The following is an 18434-nucleotide window of genomic DNA, read 5'->3' as shown; positions in this document are numbered from 1 at the left end:
AGTGAGCGGCTGTGTGGGGCTTAGCTGCTGGTTGGGGTTAAACCACAACAGTGGGATATAATCCTGGAATCCTACCAGAGGCTGGTGGCTGATGCAATGACAAGGAAAATCCCACCTTCCTAGTTACCATTGGTCATAGGTCTCTATAACCTATGGATTAAAACTTGCATCTTCAGGTAGCCATGTTATATTTATCAGCAGTCCTGTTAAATTTCAGGGCTTGGACAGAAGAAATATTCATTTGACTCTCACCCATCATCTGCCTGCTCATGTGTTTGTCCTGATGCAGACACTGTGGACCAGCCCATGGACCCTGGGCCACATGCAGTCACTCAGCAGCATGCAGATCGAGGCCCATGGGCTGGGTGTATCTGTCACGTGGTCATGGCAGAAGGGTGCTGTGAGCTGCACGTGGAGTTGGCAGAAGATCTGTGGGTGCAAATAATTCTTTCTAGCAAGACCATTTATATCTCTGCTGCAGCCAAAGAAGCAGGTATTCTGTCATACTAGATAATGTGGGTACACCGTCATGCTGTACGAATGGAAGCAATGTTTTTTTTCTGTGTTTGGAAAGAAAACAATCTCCTCAGTTTCAGTGACGTACATGCAAGCCTTTATACCACAGTTTTTAGCCTGCATAGCACCTGGAGGCCTAAACAGCACACTCAACCCTGGAGACTTCTGAGTTATGAAAAACCTAAACTGGCCTGGCATGTGGCCCTGACAGCTAGTTTGCAATAATCTTTAACGTGACATTTTTGGTGTGGTACCTGGCACAGCTCTGGGCCAGGCAAGCTACCACCCTTCCTCACAGTGCCCAGGCCCAGCCCATGGGAAAGCATGAGTTTGGGATCTTGCATGTGGCTGGAGATGTAGGCACTCTTTCTGGCAGGCCTGATTTTGCAGGCACAAAATTTCTGGTATCAAGCTCTCCTTGTTTAATACACAGTGAGTCAGCACTGGTCAGTGAGCTCAGCAACACCCAAAGTGACAAAGTCCTTTATACACAAGCAGTTCTCTCCCTCTGGAGGGGGCCTAAAAGGTGACTGTGGATGGCCAAGGAGGCTTTTAGCCAGCAGGCAGACAAGCCTTGCTCCTTCATATTTGCATGGATAATTTGTCTTAAGAACAGTAATGACAACAGAGTACTTGTTATCATATTCTTTCCTTCCCAAGCATGCTATTTTTGGAAGTTAATGGGCAGCTCAGACTGATGGTCCATGCTGCCACAGTCTGATTTCAGTCGAAGGATTTATCCTTTGTATTCCTACATCCTCCTGTCTTTTTCAATTCTACCTAACGAGAACGCTCTTGTAGCTAAATGCAGGAAGAAATTCGTCATGTACACAGCTCTCCCTTCAGCACGCCTTCCCCCTTTCTTTGTCTTGCTCTCTTTCCTTTAATTAGGCTAGAGAGAAAACATTTAGCAATCTCTCTCCCTCTTTCCCCTCATTAAGCTAATGATGACATATTATTTTTCCAGAGTGTCTTTAGGAGCACACTATAGCAGCCACTGCTCATTATTAACACTGGAGGAAGCAAAAGCTGGTGGCTTCATTCCTGAATTTGTGTAGATGCATGTAAATGAGAAGACATTTCCTTGAAATCAGATGTAATACAGTAGTGAAAAATCAATGGGAAGAGATCAGAATCTGGCTTGGTGCTGTTTTGAGCCTCTGTAAGTGCTCACGTTATCTTATGCCCTTATCATTTCTAAAGAAGCTAAGTCTCATGTGTGATAGAAACAGATAAAACTCAGGCTTTTTACATAATGTTTTCAGTCCTTCGTGATATATTTAACTTGACTTTGTGTGTCAATTTTCTGGTTTGATTTTCTCACTTTATATACTGACAAACTCATGTGCAACAAATTCAATGGTTTTTTTCCATAGACATGAAACTAGAACTGTTATTCTTTCCTTTTTCCCAACCTCCGCACTTTTTCTTTTTCTTTACTTTCTTTGCTTTTTGGCTGACCTTCCTTCCTTCCTGCCTGTCTTTTTTCACTTTACAAAAAAAGTACTAATGAGCTCCAACAACCTCCCTATACTTCAGTTACTGCTGCTAGTTGCAATCATACTTATCACTCATTCTAAACTTCTTTTTAGTACTATAAAAACATTCTCAAATCCTAGTCACAATATTGACCTATACTATGTTTGCTCATAGGAAAAAAAAAAGTCAGTGATAATTAACCCAAAACAGTGTAGTTTTCTGTACACCAAAGGAAAATTAGTTTTAATTGCTGATTTGGACAAAGCAGGCTGAGTGGGAGAAACTGTATTTAATATTCAACAGAGTGAATGGAAAGATGGGTAAATACAAAATGGATACATTCAGTAGTTGTTTGCCTACAACTGATTTAACAGGGTTATTAGGAAACCAAAGTTCCTATACATTTGAAGCCTGAGTTTTAATGTGTCTATTGACTTCCATCAGAGGTGTATAAATACTTCCCAGCATTGCTTAGTTAGCAAAACCTCATATTATGTCTGAGAGCGAGACAAATGTGATCTTCATACAAAAGAATAAACTGAGGCACAGGGGAGTAAAATGGCTACTAGAAGTTGACAGAATCACAGTTGCATCTGAAATAAATTAAAACTGAGAAAAGCTTGGATGAGACTGGAGCCTCACGTGGGTCATGTGTGGCTTCACCTTTACATCATCCTTTGGTTTCATCCCCTTTGGCCTTCTGCCACCTCAAGCCCAAGTCCAATGGCTCTTCTGCTGGCCAGCGTCAGTGAGCAGGCTTCAGTGTCCTTGAGATGTGCCTAACCCTCTGTACGAAGGCATCACTTCCAGAGCTATGTCACAGCAATGCACATGCTCATAGAATTTACAGGCAAATAAAGAGTGTCAGGACCTGACTGTGTTCCTTTGAATTATGTGCCAAAAAGCTAAGGATGGTTTCGGTGAAGGACGAGCTTAGCCCTGCATCTCACACCAGCAGAGCTTGCAAGGCAGCCTCCATGCCGATTCAATCACGCCTCTGTCTGAGACTGTCAACAAAGGTGCCAATTAGTGCCAGTTGTGATGATTATTATTGTGATGCGGACACCTGTCCACTATGAACTGGACTGTGACCACCATCACATTTCCCATTAGATGCTGAGCAGCTGTCAGGTGGTAGCAGGGTTGAATGATGTATTAGCTTCTGTGCACATCAGTAAATCAGACATGCCGTATTGTCTCTAAAATGCCTTTCATGTCAAATTATTTTAATCTCTCTTTAATAATGCAACTGACTTCATTCCTTTGATTTTAGTGTGTTTTCCAGCTCATGGATTATTTATTCATATAATATCAAGTAACATTGTGTGACAAAACAAAACAAATTCAAATGCAAGTATAACCAGATTTTGAGCTGCAGGCACAAAAAGGCACACTTGCAAAAACGTACTTACTTAGCCTTTTAGCAGTGTTTGGAGTAATTATAAACCTGTCTGACATCCTGCACAATTCCAGCTTGATGGACACAGGCACCTATACAAAGGAGTGTTTTGCAACAGACAGGTACAGATTTTTAATGTGTGCAGATCTGAAGACAATGCATCAGTTCACTTTGGAACGAAAAGGAGTTTTTTATATGCAGATGCAAAATAGGTATGTATGTACACATACGCAGAGGTCCTGACCAGAAGACCATTGCACATGGAGGAGTTAGTGACCCACACAGCAATTACCCTGAACAGGTGCAGGCCTGCCCTGTGCTGTGCACACAATGTGACCTTCAGGTCTGCGTTGTGCTGTGTCCACCCTCCAGCTGCAGGATGAACTCTGCTGGCTAATTGTAATGAAGCGGCCTGTGGGCAGCTGCCACTTGGTCCCACCGACTCAACCACCTGAGGGTCCTTGCCTGTGCCTAAAATAGCAGCAACAAATTCTCATGTGCACATCTTTTTTGTGTGTGAAAATGATAAAAGGGGTTCTTTTCTTTTAGGAAAACCTTACAAGAGCTCAGAAAACTGAAATATTGGGTAACCTTTACACGGATGGAATCTGCACAGGATGCTGCACCCTGCTTGGAGGCCCATTTGGTGGTGCACAACTCGGGGTTCCGAGCATTTGAAGGGATGTAGGATTATCTGTGTCAACTTGTTTTCCATTATAGTGTTAGCTGCAATAAATGGTGTTTTAAGCAATACTTCAGAATCCGATTGCGCTTCTTACTGGAATCACATTGGAGCAGCACCTCCTGGTGTTACAGATCTGCTAATAAGTTAGAATTAATTGACTTTATTTGATTTTATAAAATCATTTGGAATAAGAAATATATTTTAATGAAACTTGTAGCTGCACAGCAAAAGCTGCTATGAAATCCTTTGTACAGCCCTGTACCAAGGCCAGAAGAATGGGCTAGAATCATTGTTTAAAACTTAGGTAACAAATTTGGGATTTTACAGATTTCTTTGTATTTGACTAGTCTTCTGTATGTAGAAAGTGTATTGAAATGTCAGAATATAGAATTGATGGGAACTGGGGAGAGTCAACTGGAACAACTTGTAGTTACCTGCCATGAAACCGTGACCTTAGTAAAAGGTAATTCCGGCAGGGGGAGATCACAACCACCGACTCCTATACCACCTACCCAAATCGTACCCCAGACCCATTTCTGGACCTTTCTAACCTTTACTGCGCAGAATCGGATATGGGAGGAGAGTATGTTAATGATTTTCGGGAAATATTATGATTACGCATGGATACTTAATGAATATGCATGAATAAGTTTTATATATGGCGTATGATTTTGAAACGTGGTGTGTGTTGATCGTGAGAGGACTCACTCACGCACCCGGCTGTTAATAAAGAAGTGTCTGCTTATCTACATAACATTGGTGTTGATAAGTTCTTCATTCCGAGATTTTGGTGACACTGGTGCAAAATCATGTGTGTCTGAATGTGTGTGCTGCATGTGGTCTGTTGTGTTTTGATGTCTCTCTTTTGTCACCTTGCTTCAGTATGACACCTTTCCCATCAGCCACATCCTTTTTTCATTGGCTATTAATTTAATGAATATGCTTTACAGAGGACTACATGACCCTTTGCTTTGAGATGTTCTCATGGGTCCACAGGTCCAATATTAAACATTCAAGTTTTACTGTTCACCTTCATCATTAAAGAAAGACTTCATGGAAATGCCCAACCACCACATGATTTATCGAAGATAAGTGATGAAAGGAGGTGCCTTTTAAAGCTTAATTTCAAACTGGCATATTAGTTCACAAGATGTACTTGATTATTTTGGTAATTTTTCAAAAAAGAATGACTGTGATCACCTAGTGGAAAAAATCCGTTTCATGAAATAACTAAATAAGGCTACATAATGTGTTCAAGGTGTTCCCCATGTTAAATAGTGTGTGACAGAGTAACAGCATTTTGCATAATCATAAGCAAACTGAAAAGAGTGTAACAAAACTGACTGTCTTCATCTGATATATTGAACTCACTCTCTGAGAAATCCTGGAGTTGTGTGACTATACATTGAGTCTCCCCTTCAATACCCTGGCTTCTCTACTCAGTTGTTCCCTAACGATAATCTTTTAAAAAATGGATACAACAGCATATGGTGTTGGTGGTTTTTGGTTTTTTGTTGTTGTTGGTGGTGGTTTGTTGTGGTTTTTTTTTAGCAAAAGTATATATGGTCAGAATTCTTAGAAATTTAAATTTCAAAAAAGTCACAGGTTTCTATTGTGAATAATAATTTGGATGTGAAAAAAAATGGTTTTATTATTTTCTGTAGGCTGCATACTTGATAGCTGATATATCTGGTTGTGAAGCAGAAAAGAGCTATTTGTAGTCATTTCAGCTTCAAGGACCATTAGCTAAATCACAAGGAACTTGATAGAAACTTCTATGTAGTAGATTTTTTCCTAGGCACATGGAAAACGCTAATTGTAGGCATTTATGAAATTAACACCCGTTAGGGATTTTTGTCTGTAGTTTTCCAAAACCTTCGAAGTTTCAAAGTTGCACATTTCCAATGCATTGAAAAAGCTACCCTACTTCATAGCTGCAAAACAAAGAATGAAAAATGCATTTACAATCTCCAGTGAAAAATAAAATCACCTAAGGATAAGAAAAAACAAGTGTGTGTGTGTATATATACACACAGAGACACACAATCACATATATATATATATTCACTCCAGACACTGAAAACATATGCTGGATATGTTCATTTTATCTCACTCAACCAAAGCAGAATGACTTTTCTCAGCAAGATGCTGCATGTAATGTACCATGGAGAATTCTTTTTTCAAATGTATTCCTTAGGTGGTGTGGAAAAAAGGGAAAAAAGGTTTGATATGATTTTTACTTGTGAGCTTGTGCAAATCCATGTAGGTCTACTTCAGCCAGCAATACTTCAAGACAGATAGCTTTTGGAACAATATGTAGTGTTTTCTTTAATAATTATGAATACCTTTAATATATAACTTGTTACTTCCTTATGTAATAGCAGACCTCATATCTCATGTGGTATGGATACAAGTAACTAATACAGGTGCATGCCAAACATTTTTTGATTTTTAAGCATAGCATTTCTTTAGTTGTCATAATAAGATTTAACATGAAGACCCTGATGGTGTATTTTAGTGTTAAATTACAACATCAAGTTCAGGAAGTTGGTTTGTTGTTTTTTTTTTCTCTCCTTAGACCTACAAAACAAAAAGGAAGGGTCTTCATGCAGATCATGATTTAAGGAAGTGAATGTGACAGTTCCTTATATTAATCAAATTTTTAACAAGCTATGGGATATGCTACAAATTCCTTTGCCTTCAAACAGTTCCATACCTTCAGGAACTCTCAAAAGCAGGATGCATGCAATACATTGTGTGTTGGAATACATTACCTCTGTTCTTAGGTCTATTCAAACAGAAGTTGAAAAAAAATCTACATTTTAAGCAGTGCTGATGCAGTGCAATTTTTGTTGCAGTTCAACATAGTATTTGCCCAAACTCATTGCACTGATTACCTTCTGCTGATATGTCTTCTCATGTTTAAGACTAGAAAATAGGAAATTGGGTCCTATAGGCAGGAAAATGTCTTGTAAAGGACCTGAAAAAAATAGCATGTGTGTTGGCTCTTTGGTTAGCTTAGATTTTTGAAAACTAGGCAGGATCCCCAGCCTGAACATTAAAGCAGAAAGAGATTTATTCTGTATAGTTCCATCATCTTGTTACAATCTTTGTCATAAGAAAGGAAGAGCAAACCTTGTGCCATTTTCAGTTCTTGTTTAATATCTTCTTCACAGGAAAATGCTGCCAGGATATTAAACTCATCTGTTCTTTTGGATAATAAGGATGTAATGTACCATTTTGACCTTTCCAAATGCTGTGTTTCAAATTGCTGTTCATTAGATATTTTTTTTTTTCTTGATTAAAGTCTCACTAACCTGTGGAAACAGAATGGAATAGGACCTAGTCAAGACATAACATATTAAGCATGATCAAAACAGAACCACACATTCGTATAGCTCTAGGTCTATAACAGACATTAACAACATGTAACAGACATTAACCAACAGTGTTAATGCTGTGTTCACTCATAAAAAAGAAGCTAAAATTATGTTTATTTAAATTTTTCTCATGACATTCAGAGTCTCAAGCTTCTATTTGGTTCAAAGTTTAATTATTAAAATAAGAAAGACTATTTCTGAGGTCTGTAGAAAAGTTTCAGGGATGAAGTCATAAGAGAACTGAATTATAATCCTCAAATGGAAATGTAATTATATGATAAAATATATATGACTGAGGTCCAGATTCTGTTAACCTTATTAATCCTTGTTGATTTACAGATTCTTAAATTCAGAAATAGATATTAAGGGCAGAAGAAATTGTATCTTAGCCTATCATTCTGTGTGGTCCCAAAATTTTCTGTCAGCTTCTGTAGCTTCCTTATGACATGTAGCATATCTTTCAGAAGGACACAGATTGCTTCAGTGGTTAAAAGCTCCTATTGTTAACTCGGTGGAGGGAGGACAGAAGGGAATTTTTGGCTCCAGCTAATTATACATTCCTTCCTTCTAAATTAGAGAGCTCTTAATTGTCAGAAATCCTTTTTGCCTGTAGATACCTGAGGGCTGTAGTAAAGCTGCTCTCAGTCTTCTCTTGACTGAATTAATAACAGTTTCTTTTGTTTCACTATTGGTACATTTTCCCCTAAATTTTGTTCTTTTAGAACTCTTTTCTGTACATCTTTTTAATTTTTAACATCCTTTTCAACAAACCATAGTGGCACATGGCTTTCCAGTAAAAGTTTCACAAATGTTGTGAATAAATAACTGCGCCAATTTCTGAATACCATTTACCTATTTACTCTTACCAGGATTATATTTGTCTTCAAATAGCATACCACTCATAGTTCATATCCAACTATAGTGACACTGTGTCCTTCTCAAAATTACTTTTCTGGCTAACTGGATTAAAACAGAGTGAAACCAGAATAAACTATAAATCAAAACAACAAATACGACACAAGCTGCCCTTTTGCATACAATTTTAAAGAAGTCAATACACTGCTCACTTGTGTTCACAGTTTGCTTCTGTTATCTGTAAATGCCTGTATTGATGGCACTTTAAACTGGAAGTTTAACATTTTGGGCTGGTTTCCACTTTCTTTTCGGTACTGGTTTTGCCTGTAGTTAACCTGACAGGGAGAACTGCCCAGTGTTGGGACTGATGTTACAGAATTACATACACATCAGTAGTGATAAAATGACCGTTAATGGTGCTCCTGAGAGAATAACTCAATGTTGGTGTTGATGTCATGAATGCCTCCTAATGGACTGCACTATCTGTCAGAGCAGTTTGTTAACTGTTGTTCACATTTTCTGTCTCTGCAGATCAGCAAGCATTTTGAAAGCACTAGTTAAGAATCTTCCTGTTAGCACTTATCAAACCAAAAGATAAAATAGGAAAAATACATTGGTGTAACAGAGGAAACCACCCAGTCTGGGCAGTGAAATTCTTTTAAGTGGTTTGTATCACACCCACAAGTACTAAGAGATGAACATGGGGATGCAATGGCAGGTAACAATTCACATGGTTCTCTGTAGGAAAACAGATTAGTATCATCAAGAAGAGCAATAGCTTAAAGTTCTGTGTTAACACACTTCCTTAGACACATTTTTTCCTGATTCTGAGCATTAGTATTAATGACAAACACATTTCCCTAGAAAAGAAGCAGAACTCCAAGAAGCAGTTTTAGCTGCAGTTTATAGCAATTGTTTTGTGCTATAGCGCTGGGTCCCAGGAGAAGGCAAGTCATCAATCAGGAAAGATTTACAATGAAACTAGATACTATATTAACTACTTTCTAACTTTCAATTCATATAGACAGCTCAGTATCAAAAGGAAGGAGCAAAGCCAAAGCAAGTCATTTAACTTTCAGAGATCTAGTATTCATACGGATGCACAGATGGGTAGCCAGGCACACGTACATACACATAGAGATCATAATGTGAACTTCAACCTCTTCTAGTGTCTACATATTTGAAACAGCAGTATGGCATATCGCCACAGACTTTCCTGGGGATGCTATGCCTTCTGCCTGGGGATGCTTTCAGAGGCACTAAAGACTACATGTATGAACTAATTACCGTACTCTGACCTCTAGTAACCACATAAATCATGAGAACCTCTTGCTGAATCTATAGACTCCTCGGAGGAAATATTTATCCTCTTTCTTGATAAACTGGATAAACTGCAATCCTTGGCATGCTTTCCTAGCAGGGCAGTATATGGAAAAGACTGGAACTCCATGGCACTATGCACAGCTACTTTGCCCATCTACATAGGTAATCTGAATCTGTTTAAGGATCATTGTTTTGTTCTGAGCTATTATAAAACCAGCTGCCCATAAAATGAAGCCATATGGCTCTTCCTCTTCTCAGAATGAGATTGCTGTCGTTTACCCTACTTTAAAGCGCTACATGGAGAACTGCACAAACACATCCTATCGACAGTGGGACTTGGCAATTTCATTTTTTGCCTAATATTAAGCCTACATAAACTTCAGCATAATTATTTATGTTTTGTTTTCAAGGGGCTTTGAAAAAAGATCCTGGAGAATAACAAATGCACAAATACCATTCAAAATGAGAGGGAAGAAAGAGTCTAATTAAACAAGCATGAACAGTCGAGGTATGGTATTCTGACAGCATTAACTTTTTTTATATATATATATATATCATAAAATAATAAATTACTTTTTCACGGCATTCTGGCTTCTAGTTAGAAAAGTACAATTTAGGTAGAAAACTCAGGTTTTTTTACCAGGCCCTTGAAGAAAGGACAGGGATTTTACAGGACAGGAGATTTCATCATACTTCTGAAACTTATTTGTGTGCTCCCAAATATTTTACTAGGAAGCCAAACCCAGTAAAACTAATTTAATTTCATCAAAGGATTGCAACAATAAGGTTTTTCTTCTTTTTCCTTTTTCCCCTTTCTCCTTCCCTTCCCTTCCCTTCCCTTCCCTTTTTTATGATGTCATACAATTTTGACATCAGCTATACATATATATCTTATATTAATCCACTTCCCCGGTAGCTGGATAGGTTTCCTGGTAGCAGGAAGACTTTTCCATAATAAATTTTTGTTTGAAGTTAGCTGTCAAGCAAGTTTCTTCAGAATCAGTTCTTGAAATACCACTTTATGCTTGCTTGTCATCATTGTATTTACTTTTATTTCATGCAAATTTTTACTTTTCTGCCATGCAAATTTCCTTTATTTTTGGTAGGCAATGAAGCAGTCCATAATCACTGAACCATTTTGAAAACAGACAAAGGTTTTAAGTCCTGCAGGGTATTTCTTAACCTTGCAGAACTCATCAAAGTGGCATGCAGGTATACCTGATCAATACAGGTAGTCAAACTGCACAAGAATGAAGTAAACTTTTCTATTTAAAATACAAATGATTAATAATTCTCAGGTACAGTTGTGATTCTAATATTCTTCATAGGTTTTTCACCAACAAATGTGGCTTTAATATTCACAAGCGAAAATACAAACTAGAAAAAAACCAAAAACAAATGGTGAAAAACGCTGAACAGATCCTGCTAACGGTGGCTGTGATAGTCTATATTTTGCATTTTGAGAAATGAGGAAGAAGAATTCTCTTTTCTGTGCAAGAAGTACAAATATGATTCCACAACAAACTAACCCAAGGTTTGGGATGCTCTTTGCCAATAGTTTTGCTGGCGCAGAGAACCTCTCAGTTCAGAAATCAAAGGTATTTTTTTCTTCAACCATGTTTTTGTGTCCTGCTTGCCTGTCACAGCCCAGTGGTTGGCATGTGGGTATGTACATACACAGGCACCCACTGCTGGAGCAGCGTTCCCAACTCTTACATTCATTTAATGGGTAGTACGATTATGCAGGTTCAGATCTTATTTTTTGGGCCTTGCTCCAGGTGACAAAATCTGGAAAGACATTACTTATATGACAGTAGAATAATAAAATCAAAGATCAAATGTACCGCTGCACAAACAATAACTACAAATGCACTGTACTGTGTCAATTCTAGTGTCAAGGCAGCAGCCATAATATAATATAATTTTATATTGTTTTCTAAGTCCTTTTTGGTAAGAGGAAGGGTGCAGAACAACTAGATTTCCCCTGGAAGCTATCAGAATATGGGTAATTTCAAATTATGAATGCTAAAAGTCACAGCCACTGGAAAGAGCTTTTTGTCATGTTGGAGGCACAGGATAGATCCCCAGCAGATGAAATTTACACAGCTTACTCTTTAACATGGCAAGAGCTACTTCCCTTTACCCTGGGGTTAAAGTGATGTCTTGTAAAATTACACTCTATTTTGAAAAGGGAAATAGGTGAATATTGACACTAGGATTCAGGGCATGTTTTTTATACTGTCTAGAACTTTGGATTTCTTATGACAGGGTACGAATGAAAGCAAAACCTGCATATTTGCATAGACAAAAAGTAATTATTTTGATAATTTTTAAGTCATATGGAAATTCTACTGCAGAGATATGTAACCTAATGTAATATGTAACCTAACAACAAATTTGTTAAACTTCCTTTCTTCTTGCAGAGTATAATAAAATCTAATGTGTCCAGAAATAATTAGAACATGAAAATAGACCATGAAAACTACTTATTAAAACAATTAAAACTGCACTTAGGGGTATTTTACCGATTTAAATTTTTCTTGTTTTGTAGCATTTTCAAAGCATCAGTTTTTTGTGTGTGGACAGTCCCAATCTTCTCTAAAACTTACGAAGAATTACTTCCCAGCCAAACAGATTTGTGGAATCAAAAAAAAACTGAGTGGACATTGAGTATCTGTGATGAATGTGTGTAAAGCTAAGCAGACTCAGGTGGAAATGTGACTGTTTCCCTGTCATCTTGTCAAAGGCAACACCTGGTGACCACCTCAGGCTCCCAAGAGTGGCTGGTTCAGAGAGGTCACTCCTGGCTCCAATTTGCAATTACCAATCCATTACTTTTAAGAGCAGGGTCTTCAGGAAACCTCCTCACCAGGCAGCTTGAGCTGGAACACTTGGTTCTTTGTCCTCCTGCTGTGGAGCTGGAGGAACTCCAACTTTTAGAGCCTGTGGCATGAGGCTGGGAGCAGTGGCTGGAGTATGGCTTAGGAAGAAGAAGGCTGGAACCCCCGAAACCACAGCAAATCCTTAATTATGGATTGTCCTACTGGGTTCCATGTGGCCTGAAAACCACAGCACAAACCAGAATGAGCAGGACTTCCAAGATCGCTGCTTGTGCCCCAACACCTGCAACCCAGACGGTATGTTCCTCCTCCTTCCACAACTTACTGCTTTCCACTAGCTCTGTATTTAATCTCTTCAAGAAAAAACACTGTCAAGAAATAAACCATCTCATTCCTTCAGCGTTAGAGTTTAAGCGGTTTGCTCACTGCTATAGCTTTATTCTGTACAATGGATTGTTTTGTATATCTGCATTCTGTATTCCATATACATGTACTGCAAATATGACAGCAGTTCCAGGTCTGTGCTAAAACACTTAACAGTTATTAAACACTTTGCCTCTGCTGTAGTGGAATGCTAAAACTTTGTATTTAAAAATCAAATAGATTGCAATGACAGTACACATAAGCTTTTGCTTTATATTTCCTCAACTTTTTCCTGTATCAAATCCATCTGACCTTTTAAAGGGGTAAAATGAATATCCTTTTAATTCTCTGATCCTTAAGAATATCAAATCTCAGTTGCTTCACACTGTATCATATATGTAGAACTGCACTGAAGGCTTGATTTCGAATCTCCTGAAGTCAGTGAGCTTCAGTGAGGGTTTGGATTGGCTTGAATTTGGTCACCATTGTCCTTTGTTGTTACTATGGCAAAAAGCCACTGCATTTCCAGTCCTGGATGAAGAATGCTAGTCATGCACATAACACTGAAAGTGAAAAAATATGTATTGGGAGGTCAACAACAAAGAATGAGGCTTTCCATTTTTTGTTAATCCAAACATTTGTGTTTCTGATTTAGGGATTATGGCTCAACAGATATGAATTGTTTACATTTCAGGACATGGTACACCTGGTATGTATGAAGGGCTCACCCTGAAGTGAGTCTCCTTGATCTCTATAAATATTTGGAGGTGGTGTGCTACGTTAATGGAATTAATAAAAATCATGGAAATTTTTATTAGTACACAGACTACACTCCACAGAACACCACTGAAATTACTTGACTAGCCCATTCATTAAACTGCCTTCTGTACTCTTATATTTAGCACAGTATAATTTTAGAGACTGATCTTACAACCTATACACCTATGACTAGATCCACTGAGATGAAAAAGATTTCTCATTACTGTAGTAAGATATGACTTTTTTTTTTCATTTCTTTGCCAGTATGATACTGGAACTTTGTCACAGGTGTCAATTTGTGGAGAACCACAGTTACTCAGAGTACAGGCAGAGAAAGGTGCATCTTGGCAATCACAACAGGCAATTAATCATAAAGGTTGATGATTTAATGGCATCTTTTATAGCTTATGGTAAGTCAATCCTTTGCAGTTCTAGTAAAAAGCTTAAATGAGTTCTCTTATTTTTCAGGGTTATTACATTTATTACTCTTAACAGTCCTTTGTTTGGATCAGGATCATTCAAATATTTTTAAGTATATGCCTAAATATACTGTTTACTCTTGTGTTGCCCTTTCTTTTGTCCTTGACAAAATCAGTTTTGTTGTCCCTCTTCCAGATCTCACAGAGAACTAGTTGTGCCAAACAATTTCCATGTGATGGAAATACTTGCCCCTTTGTTGACAGGACAGTCATATGCTGTATTCTGCTAATGTATGTGTACCTCTGAAGCATATATGTTACATTCTTTAAGTTAAATATTTGCCACAGTATTGTTACACTTAGCTCATTCTGCCAGCTGAATCCACAGATAACAGGATGAGCTGAATGCTTGTCTACACTTCACAAATATTTACAGAGTAAGTGGTTTTTACTCAAATATATTTATGAGAATGCTAAAAATATTGCAATATTACAGAAAATATTTCTGGGCTACACAGAGATTAGAAATGCTGAGAAAGACACCTGGAGCATGAGAACAGTAGACATAGATAATAATTTTCTATGTGATTCGGGATGCTTTTCCTAGTGTTGTCATTATACGATGCAATACAAGAGGCTGCAAAAGACTCCCAGTACTTGTATCCTGTTGTGTGTGCCGCTGTGCAGAGATAGAATTCTTTCTGATTTCATAGAGCAAGCTTACAGGACTGTCATGGTTTAACCCTGGCCAGCAATGAAGCCCCACACAGCTGCTCGCTCACTCGCCCCACAGTGGGATGCGGGGGAGAATCGGAAGAGTAAAAGTGAGAAAACTCGTGGGCTGAGGTAAAGACAGTTTAATAGGGAAAGCAAAAGCCACACATGCAAGCAAAGCAAAATAAGGAATTCATTCGCTAATTCCCATGGGCAGGCAGGTGCTCAGCCAGCCCCAGGAAAGCAGGGCTCTGTCACACATAGCGGTTACTCAGGAAGACAAGTGCTGTAATGCTGAATGTCCTCCCCCTTCCTTCTTATTCCCCCAGCTTATATACTCAGCATGATATCATGTGGTATGGATATCCCTTTGGCTCGTTTGGATCAGCTGTCCTGGCTGTGTCCCCTCCCCATTCCCGTGCCCCTCCAGCCCTCTCGCTGGCAGGGCCTGAGAAACTGGAAAGCCCTTGACTTAGTATAAATGTCACCCAGCAACAACCAAAACCATCAGTGTGCTGTCAGCATTGCTCTCTCACCAAATCCAAAACACAGCACTGCACCAGCTACTAAGAAGAAAATTAACTCTGTCCCAGCTGAAACCAGGACAAGTACTTTAGTGAAAATACTTTCTGCTCAGGTACCAATTAAACAACCAGTCATTACAAAAAAATCTTGCTCTCTGTACTATGTGTCACACCTTAAATATCTCTCAGGACAAAGATCAGTTGTGGTAGGATAAGAAGCTGGATGAGATTTTGATAAGAAGCAATAGGAGTGAACCGAAAGCCATGTTTAGAAGACTAATACTGTGCCACGTTGGTATTCATATAAAGATTGATGCTGAATCTAGTTTAATTAAAATATAAAAATGCTGAAAGTGAAATGTCAAAATAGGAAGTACATAAAAATATAAGTGGGATAGATCTGAAAAGACAGTTAAGAAATTTCAGAGATAACAAAGTAGGCAACTGAGAAATATGCTGGCATGCCATCGCGCATTTTGACAATATGCAGAATGATGTACTTCAGAAATCTGGATACTAATATATATGCCTCTATCTTAAATTCATTGGATTCATGGAAAATATATAGAAGTCATTGTATCCATCTGAATAGAAACAGCTGGTCAATGTACAACAGATGTCCAAGAAACAGCAAATAGTTGAATGTCAAATGCAACTAGAATGAGATTATTTTATAGCCAAAAAATGTGCTTCAATCTGCATCTAAAATACTTGAAAAAAACCTAGTGGCTAAAATGACAGTGCTCCCTATTGATGAACATCTTACTATTCATTTAATTTAGAAACAAGCTAAACCAGAAGAGTTCAGAGAAAAAGCAATTTTTAAAAAAATGTAAAATGAACTTGAAGAAGTCACTATGCAAAATTATTAGTAAGCACTGAACTGAAACTTTTCTAATAGAAGTCATAAATATGTGTTTATGGGTGATGGGAACAGCCATAATTCTGGTGAAAGCACATCTCCCTACTGCCCAAAAAAGAATGAACACACCAAACCCCACTTTAAACTCTCAGAGGAACCCTCAGAGGTTGAACTCTCCTCTGTATGTTTAACATTGAGAAAAACTCTAAATTGTTGTGGATTTTATTTTTAAAAAATATGGACTGTAAATCCTTATCATTTAAATCAAAAATGACCTATTAAATTCATGAGACTGGGGAGGAACTTCCTCTGTTGGCCCAGTTATTCCTCCAGGGGAACCCATCGCTATTGGGCCACTGTTACAAATGTCTGATATCCCTGAGTTTTCACTTAGCTCAGGTTTGGCCACTGGTTATCCAACAGATCATCTCTTTCTGGGTACATCCCTACATCTGGAAGAGGTCCTCTGCTGATCAGTGTAATTGCTCATTTTGCTAAATCCACTACGCTGAAGTGGAACACGAAACTATAGCACACTTGCCACATACACGGCATTTAACCTATGCCCCATTTCCTGAAACATAAGGGTGGTTCATGCTGATGGTTTTAGTCTTTAACCCTTGTAATGATATACAATTATATCATTATATATACAATTATAATGATTTATTGTTTGCATAAACATTAATAATATGTTGCCTGTTTTAATATTCTGAAAAATTATGCATTTTTACCAGCCCTTACTTGACCATTGTTTAAGAAGCAACAAACAAGCAGAAAGCTAGGTTCAGTTTAGAAGGCTGTAATTTCATGTAGGCATGATGTTAAAGCTACAGAGAGTGCAAAATGTGTCACACTGTGTTAACATCTGCGTTTCTGCTCAGATCTGAGCATAGGAGTTTTCAGGAGTTGTTTCATTCTTCTAAGTCTGCATTGTCACCTGATTTTGCAACAACCGATACTTCCAGAGCCTTTACTGTTCATTTCTCTCCAAGCATTGTTAGGATCCACACGATATCCTTTGTCCCTTGCCCAAGTTTCTGTTGGCTGTGCTAGGCAACATCTGAGATTCGCAGCTTTTTTTTGAGAAAAGAGAGAAGGGGAAAAGAGAGAGAAAAAAGTCTTCCATCTTCGTTCACTTTGTGTTTCCACCTTCCGCTTCCATCTTGACATTCCTGCCCTTTGAATAGTTCACTTTCTTACTGCATTTATCTAGGGAATGACTTAAGAGAATTCAATTGTTTGTATGCAGGAATTGCTGTCCTAACTGAAGTCTTTGAACCTGTAATTATATTTTGAAAGTCCTTTATTGCACCATCTATGTTCAAAAAAAAATTATTTCTTAAGATGACAAATGTAGAAGTATGTTAGGGGAGACACTCAGAGCACACCGATTCACATCTGTGGAGATGTGTATTGAATATTACTTTACAAGAGGACAAAAATACATGGAACGGACCTCCAGCTTGGATTAGACTTGTAACCACTATTTATTAATATAATAATATTCATCCTATTCCACAGAAAGACTGCCATTTTTAAGTTGCAAAAGCCTACCTTCACCAAAACTGCTTTAATATATCTATATGCAAATCTCACATCAACTCCAGAGGAGCAGTGATTGGCGAAGGTAGGGTAACAGAGAAGAAAGGATGCCACAGAGGAAGAACTCGTACTGTGTGGGAGACAGGCTTTTCACAAGAGTACCTGAAAGACAAGATAGGGTTTACTGTTCCAGCAGTGGGAAAGTCAGCTTCTAAATGAGACCTTTAAAGAAAACGTCTGCTTCTTTAATGGGTGGTCCACTGTGCAATACTGAAGACTTCAGAACTTCATGTGTTAAGCTGCTGTCCTATTTTAGACATTTCTGCACAGTGAAGTTCAAAATAGACATTTTAATTCCAAAGTCAGCAGACATCTCATGCATTATCCATGTGTAATCAGAAAGACAGAAGTGAAGTGAGAAAAGTGACAACACTAATTAGATTAAGAAAAGTTAGGAAACTGGTGAAGACCACGAGAGAGGAAAGTCCCTTTCAATAGATTGGAAAATAGAAGGGAAAAGCTGTTAAAATTACACACCTTCTTCTGTGATCAGGAAAGACTACTTCTCATATGGGACACTTGAAAAATAGGTCCTACTTTCTCAAATACCAGAAGAAGAAAAAGTAGAACTATGGCGTTACTTGCTGGGATGAACAAAGGGGTATCATTCTATGCAGATGCTTGGATCACTCCGTGTAACTGGCATCCCATCTGATTTGTTAAGTTCAAAGGTTTACAGGCAATATATGGAAACACTTTCCCTTGCTCTTC

At 38.2% G+C, this 18434-nt stretch overlaps 1 protein-coding gene across 5 annotated transcripts in view; it reads right to left on the bottom strand.

The window, feature by feature from the left end:
- Positions 1-6102: 6102 nt before the first annotated feature.
- Positions 6103-18434, bottom strand: part of KHDRBS2 (KH RNA binding domain containing, signal transduction associated 2) — a 393065-nt gene continuing 380733 nt past the window's right edge. The window contains exon 12 of one of the 5 annotated variants that reach the window (XR_008732950.1): positions 6103-7396. The gene's annotated coding sequence lies outside the window, so the exon portion shown is untranslated. Of the gene's footprint in view, positions 7397-17428; positions 17826-18434 lie in introns of those variants that run through there. The other 4 variants (XR_008732951.1, XR_008732953.1, XR_008732954.1 and 1 more) reach the window with 4 other exon arrangements.

The sequence above is a fragment of the Falco cherrug genome, chromosome 6 (assembly GCF_023634085.1).
Source record: "Falco cherrug isolate bFalChe1 chromosome 6, bFalChe1.pri, whole genome shotgun sequence".
Taxonomy (NCBI): domain Eukaryota; kingdom Metazoa; phylum Chordata; class Aves; order Falconiformes; family Falconidae; genus Falco; species Falco cherrug.
This window is presented reverse-complemented; position numbering and strand designations above follow the sequence as displayed.